Genomic DNA, 6,128 nt, shown 5'->3' on the forward strand with positions numbered 1-6,128 from the left:
AACCGCGGGGGCCCCCGAGCGGCGCGCGCGCTGATTGGCTGCGGGCGCCCGCGGCCCGGCCATTGGCCAGCGCCCCGCCCGTCTGCGCGCCCCCGCCGGCCGCGCACTCCATGAAGGGCCCATTAGCGCGGCAGGTGCCTCCCCGGCTGTAAATTTGCCCCCTGATTTATCTCCCCCGGGACGAAATAAATCCCGTTGGATGGGAGTTTAGTTAGGCAAAGGTTTTAATGGGGAATCGGGAAAAAATACGAGAACATATTTTATCGCTCGAAAGAATGCAGATTTGAGGATCCGCTCGGCACGTTCTGTGCGTCCCGTTCGGCGAAGAGCCCCCAGGTGTGCGGGCGCGGGGAGCCGGTTGGCACCGTCGTGGGGACACGGCCAGAGCGCCGGCCCGGGCTCAGGTTTCGGGGAGCACCGCCAACAATCGGGGCGGGGGGGGTACGTTCCCTGTGACGCAGACGGGTGGAGGACGCTGGACCTCGTAGCCCGCGCGCCGAGGGGCCAGCGCGAATCTGCTCTGCTGGCGCGGTTGGCGAGACCCGCCGGGGGCCCCAAGCGAGGTGGCCGGCCTCGCCCGCTGCCAGGCGGGCAGTTCCCTGTCCCCTCCCAGCCCGCGGCACTGCCCTCTGCAGGGTTGGGGCCCGCGGACGGTTCGGGCCTCCCGGCCCCGCGTTTCCCGGAAGGCCACCTCAGCCTCGAACTCCCACCCGGACCCCACGACCGAGCCCACGTGCCGCTGCTGTCTCGTGGGGAAGAGCGACGCGGCCGGCTCAGAGCCCCGAACCCAGGGCGCGTGGGCCACGGTCAGGGCCTTGACCTGTGTGCGCTCCCGAGGCGCAGCGGGCAGAAGCGCCGCCTTCACGGGACACGCGGGGCCCAAGCCGTCCCCCCTGCTACGAAAAGCCCACCGCCCATGGCCCTGCTGGGGGGATTCAGTGAGATCGCGGCGGACTCCGCGCCTGCGAGGAGCAGGCGCTGAGTAAGACGCTGGCCGTTGTCGCCTCTAGTCTCTTGGGCGGTGTCACACTGATTCGTAAGTGGCGGCCGCTACTGTTAATCGCTGCCGGCTGGGAGCCGTGACCCCAGCGTGGGCGAACGGACCGCCTGTCTCGGGCCTGGTGCGGTTCCGTTAGCAACGACTTTCCCGTTTCCCCCGGGCCGCCAGGGTTTGGATGGTGCGAGTGGAGGCGACCCTCCCGGCTCTGTGCGGGGACCCAGCGTCCGCTCGCACGGCGACCTTCGGGGGTCCATTTTCGTTTTGTGCCGTTAGCGGCGGGGTCTTGGCGCTGCGAGTCCCTACGCCAGATCACGGCTGGAAAGACACTGGCCGGCTGGGCTGCGCGGGCCTGGGGGCTGGGGGTCGCCCCTGCGTCCCGTGCGCGCGCGCCGTGCTGCCCAGGAGAGGCTGCGGCACGTGCGGGGCCCTCAGCTCCGTGTGCGGCGCAGCCCCGGGCGCACGGGGGGGTTCCTGCCTCCCCGCTTTCTGGGCCAGGGCTGCACTCGCCCGATCCGGGTGACCTGCCCCAGCGGGGCCCGGCCCCCAGGACACCCTCCCCGGCCTCGCTTGCCACACACCCCACGTCCCCGGGGCAAACAGCCGCGTGTGCGCCCTGAGAGCCTGGCCGCGGGGGCACTCTGCCCGCAGGATGGGGCCCCAGTGGCCGAGGCACCGCCGCCCAGGCTGGGACTCCGGGGGGGAGGGGGGGGGGAGGAGACCGGGTGGGCGGGGCGGGTGGGCGGGGCCTTGCGCGGGGCGGGGTCACGTCCCTCCTCCGGACACGCCCTTTGCTTTTCGGGACCCGACGGTGGGCGGTGGCGGCCAGAAGGGCCTCTGGGGCGCGCCCGGCGGGACCACAGGGGCGCGCAGTCCTTCCGAACGGTGCGGGCGGCCCTGGCTCGGAGGCAGGAGGACCCGCCAAGCTCCCGGCGCCGCGCTTTGGGCGAGAGCCTCCCGGCCGTCTTTCACCGCGGAGGAAGCAGATCCCGAGTCGCTATTCTGCGCCCCAGCGACCCCGGGTCTGTCCACGTCGCCCGGCCCTCCCTGCGCTGCGGCTGGAGTGTCCTCTGGCCTCAGCGCGCGCGTCTCCCCGGGGAGCCGGTGGCCGCGGTGCGGGACCAGAGCGCGGGGCGAGGGCCGCGCGTCTACCCGGCGCTCCGGGGTTCCCAAGGCCGCGCCCCGGACGGTCCCCAGCCTCCTGGAGGCCGCGTCTCGGGCCCCCCTCCCCCGGTGCCCGGGTCCCGCGGGTGAAGGCCTGTGGACTTCGGCGTCCTCCCCGCCCGTCGTCTCTGGCCTGCGCCCCCGCCGCCCCCTCCCCGGGGCTCCCACCCGCACCCCGTTCGGCGCCCCCTGGTGCAGCCCCTCCTCCGGCGAAGGTGGCCTGCGGGGAAGCAGCGCCTCTGGGCTCCCAGCTTCGGGCGGACCTCCGCCGCCTGAGCCGAGAGGTTCGAGAATGCCATCTCCTGGTCTTGAAGAAAACGTCCTACAAAGGAGCGCTTTTCGGGGCGAACTTACACGTTGTCGGGAAGCGCAGAGCGCGCTACTTGGCACAGACCCTCATGCATTCGATCGTATTTATTCGGCACCTACTACGTGCCGGGCGCGCCCGGGAACGCAGCGCGCTCCACGACCCCTCGCGCACTGGCCGGTGCGGGTGGGTAACGAACGATTAATAGGGGGCTTGGGGAGTGTCTGCCGGACGGACCGGCTCGCTGGCGGAGGCGGGTCGGCAGGGTGGGCCCCTGCGGAGGGCGGCTCGGGGTCAGGTCCTCGCAGCCGGCTCCTTGGGCGGAGGCGGGAGGGGAGGCGGGCCCAGGAATGGAGCTTGGATTGAGGAGCCATCGAGTCCTCGGAGACGTTATCAACGAAGCGGTCCTCCGTCTGTGTTCCGCTCGTCGTGGTCGCTGAGCTGCGGCCCGCCGGGACCATGGCCACTCTGGGGGCCACCCCTGCAAAGGGCCCTTGCTTTGCGCCCATGATCCTCAAACCCTTGCACGATGAGGCCTCGCGGGGGTCCGACTCAGGGGTTGCTGAGCTAACCCAGGGGTCCGCGAGCCTAAGAAGACCACGGAGGTGCCCGGATGTAACCCCTGCAGCGTCCCGGTCACAGAGCGAGGGAAGAGGTGCGGGAGCCCAGACCCACGCGGTTGGGCCGCTCAGAGGAGGCCGACCTTTGCCACAGGAGGAGGGGCAGGAGCAAGTCCCACCCTCCTCAGCAAACACCCCTGGGGTCCCACGCAGAGCCCCCGAGCTCCCCGAGCCTCTAGTGGCCTCGCCCTGCGTGCGGGAGCCTTGCCACAGGAGGCCCTGAGGTGGGAGGGGCTGGAAGAGGAGGCCTCCCCCGTCCCACCCCTTCCACCTTCCCACCCCTTCCCCCCTCCCCCCACTTGGACTGCTCTGCGGCCTGCACGCTAAGGCCTGGGCCGCTCCCCAGTGAGTACCAAGCCCCCTCCGGGTAGCAGCACCTGCCGAGTGGTCATCTCTGAGCCTGTCACCTTGTCAGCACCCAGGTCAGCGGAGACTCCACGCTCAGGTGCCTCGGGGCTGAGTAAATACTATGGAATGGAATGGCCCAGCATCCGGCCCCACCCGCAGGGGGGTCCCAGAGCTCCTGGCGGGGTGGGGGAGGGGTTCTGTGCTCCCCCAGGGTTCAGTAGGCACCTGGCCCCAGCCGCATGAATGTCTGCCATCCTCGCAGATCCTCCGCTTCCTGTGCCGAAGCTCCTCCCCCAGCGTGGGGACCGCCCCCAGGCCCCTCCCACATTGCCCCTCCCGCCACCCCAGCTCCTCTCCCCTAACTCCAGCACCTTTGTTCCTTCAAAAGTTACTTATTTGGTAAATGTAATGGCCGTAGAGCGTCACCCTCGTGTCCCTAACAGCCTGGCTGCAGCCTTCACTTCCCTTCTCCGGAGCCTGCACGGATCCTGGGTCTGCTGGAGTCGCTGTCTTGCTGGGGACCTTTGCACACACACCCGTCTCCCAGAATAAGCGTGGGGGGGGGGGAGGGGGGGCCCTCTACATGGGTTCTGTGCAGGCTGTGACTTCTTCTGACCCGGCCACACAACTGTGGGTCATCTCTGCTTGGGAGACACATGTCCACAGGCCCCTCGTGGCTGCTGCAGGTGCCCACAGACAGGCGTGCCCGCGACCTCTGCTGATGCACAGCCAGTGTCTATCATTAGCTTCTGGAGAAAGCCTCTCAGAGACTGGCACCTCCCACCTCCTTGGCCGGAGCGCCAAGACTCACTTGTGGCTACCTGACCTCTCCAGTCAGGATGGCCCCTCCCGGCGCAGGCGCTCTGGGCTCTGGTCTGCCTCCTCTGCTCCCAGGGTCCCTCCCTTGGGACTCACGCTCTCCATGGAGACGTCCCACAGGCACCAGCCCACCGGCGGCTGCAAAGAGCTTGAATAAACAGCTCCCCTGCAGAGAGGCAGCTCAGCCCAGAGCCCAGGAGGGGTGGTCCCCCCTGCAAGAGACCTGAGCCTTTAGGCCCGCCTCCCCGCTTTGTTTGGGGTCCTGCTTCTGAGATGCGCCTGGCTCTCCTGGAGACCTGTGGCCACCGTCCCCTGCAGCCATATCCGAGCTGGGTCGGCCGAGGCCCCAGCGCCCCCTACGGGCCCAGGGAGCAGGACCGCCATTGAGGAGGGCCCCCGCTGGGACGTGCCGCCCCCCTCCAGTGCCCCGTAGAAACGGGATCTGGGCGAGGGGGACTCTGCAAAGCTACCTGAATCCACAAGGGGGCCCCCCAGCAGGGGCCGACCCACCACCACAGGACCACAGAGGCCAGTCTCAGGGCGATCGTCACACGGTGTCTCAGAAGCCCTCTACTGGGGTCCTAAGAATCTTGTCTCCTTCAGGAAAGGACAAAGAGAGGCGGCCGTAAATCACAGCTCCAGCGCTCTTTCCCCAGGGCCGCGAGGGCCCCAGATGAGCAGTCGCTGGTAATGAGCTCTCCCCCGGGGGCTGCTCTCCTGGGGGTGTCTGACCGCGTGCCAAACGCACTAATTGAGCACCGCGTAAAAGATTTGTGTTAGGGCCTCTGCTCGGCTGCCGTGGCCACGCTCCCAGGATGGGACGGGATCAGCTTCGGCCGGGTGGAGGCTTCCGGAAGGGCTCTTGGCTACACTCCAGCCTGGCCCCGGCCCCTTCTGTGGGGCTTCCCGGCGGGTGAGGGTCCAGCGGTGCCACGGCAGCACCAGCCCCGGGATGGGTGGTCTCCACGGGCCCCTCGGGTGCCCCATCCCGGCGATGTGTGTCCAGCGGTCTTGGCCACGTGGGAGGGGGCTGACCCCATCGTGGGGCTGTCTCTGCCCCACCCTGCGTGCGGGGCCTGGGCTCCCTGGCTTGAATGTCTTTGTCCATCGCAGGCCTGTTGTTGGGGTGGAAGCAGATGACACACTAAGTGACAACTGTGTGCTCCGGTTATTCACACGGTGACCGAGGCGCTCCTGCTAAGGCCTCGTCAGCGCATTGCTGCGTCCCAGCAGCGTCCCAGCAGACAGGAAGTTGGGAGGGAGCCAGGGGCCACCCAGGACCAGGTGAGGAGAGGCCCGAGTCCAGCAGAGGAAGGAGCTGTCTATTATGAGGGCAGATTTGCATTTTAAGGGTCACTGAGCACCAGGGGGTGGGGCCTGGACCCTGGCCAGAGGCTGGCGTGAGGCAAGAGCCACGGGGCCCTGTCCCCACTCCCCCCTGCGGTTGGGGCGCTCAGGGGCCTCTGTCTCAGGAAAGCCTCTCCGGTTGGCGCCTCAAGTAAGAGACCGTGTTTGCTCTAGCCTGGGCACCCTGCCCTGGGTCCCGTGAGTGGGGAACATCCAGGCCATGGAGAATAGGCCCCCTGATGCTGGGTGTGGGGGGGGTGGTCTGCATGTGAGGCAATGCGCCCCCCACACTCCCTGCAATGCGTGAGGGTCTTGTGCTCCAGGCGCAAGGCTGCCTGCTGTGGGCAGTGGGCTCAGTGGGCCTGGGGAGGGGAGTGAGCTGGGCCCAGCGCTCGGCTCTGGCACGTGAGCCCCAGTCCCCCCCCCCCCCGTGCTGATTCATATAAGGAGATCCCCCCCCCCCCAGAGCCCTCCCACCCGAGCCCCGGGGCTCACCTTGCTTCTCTGGGGAGGACCGTACCTGCCT

The sequence above is a fragment of the Herpailurus yagouaroundi genome, unplaced genomic scaffold (genome assembly GCF_014898765.1).
Source record: "Herpailurus yagouaroundi ecotype Mexico unplaced genomic scaffold, PumYag 163, whole genome shotgun sequence".
Taxonomy (NCBI): Eukaryota; Metazoa; Chordata; class Mammalia; order Carnivora; family Felidae; genus Herpailurus; species Herpailurus yagouaroundi.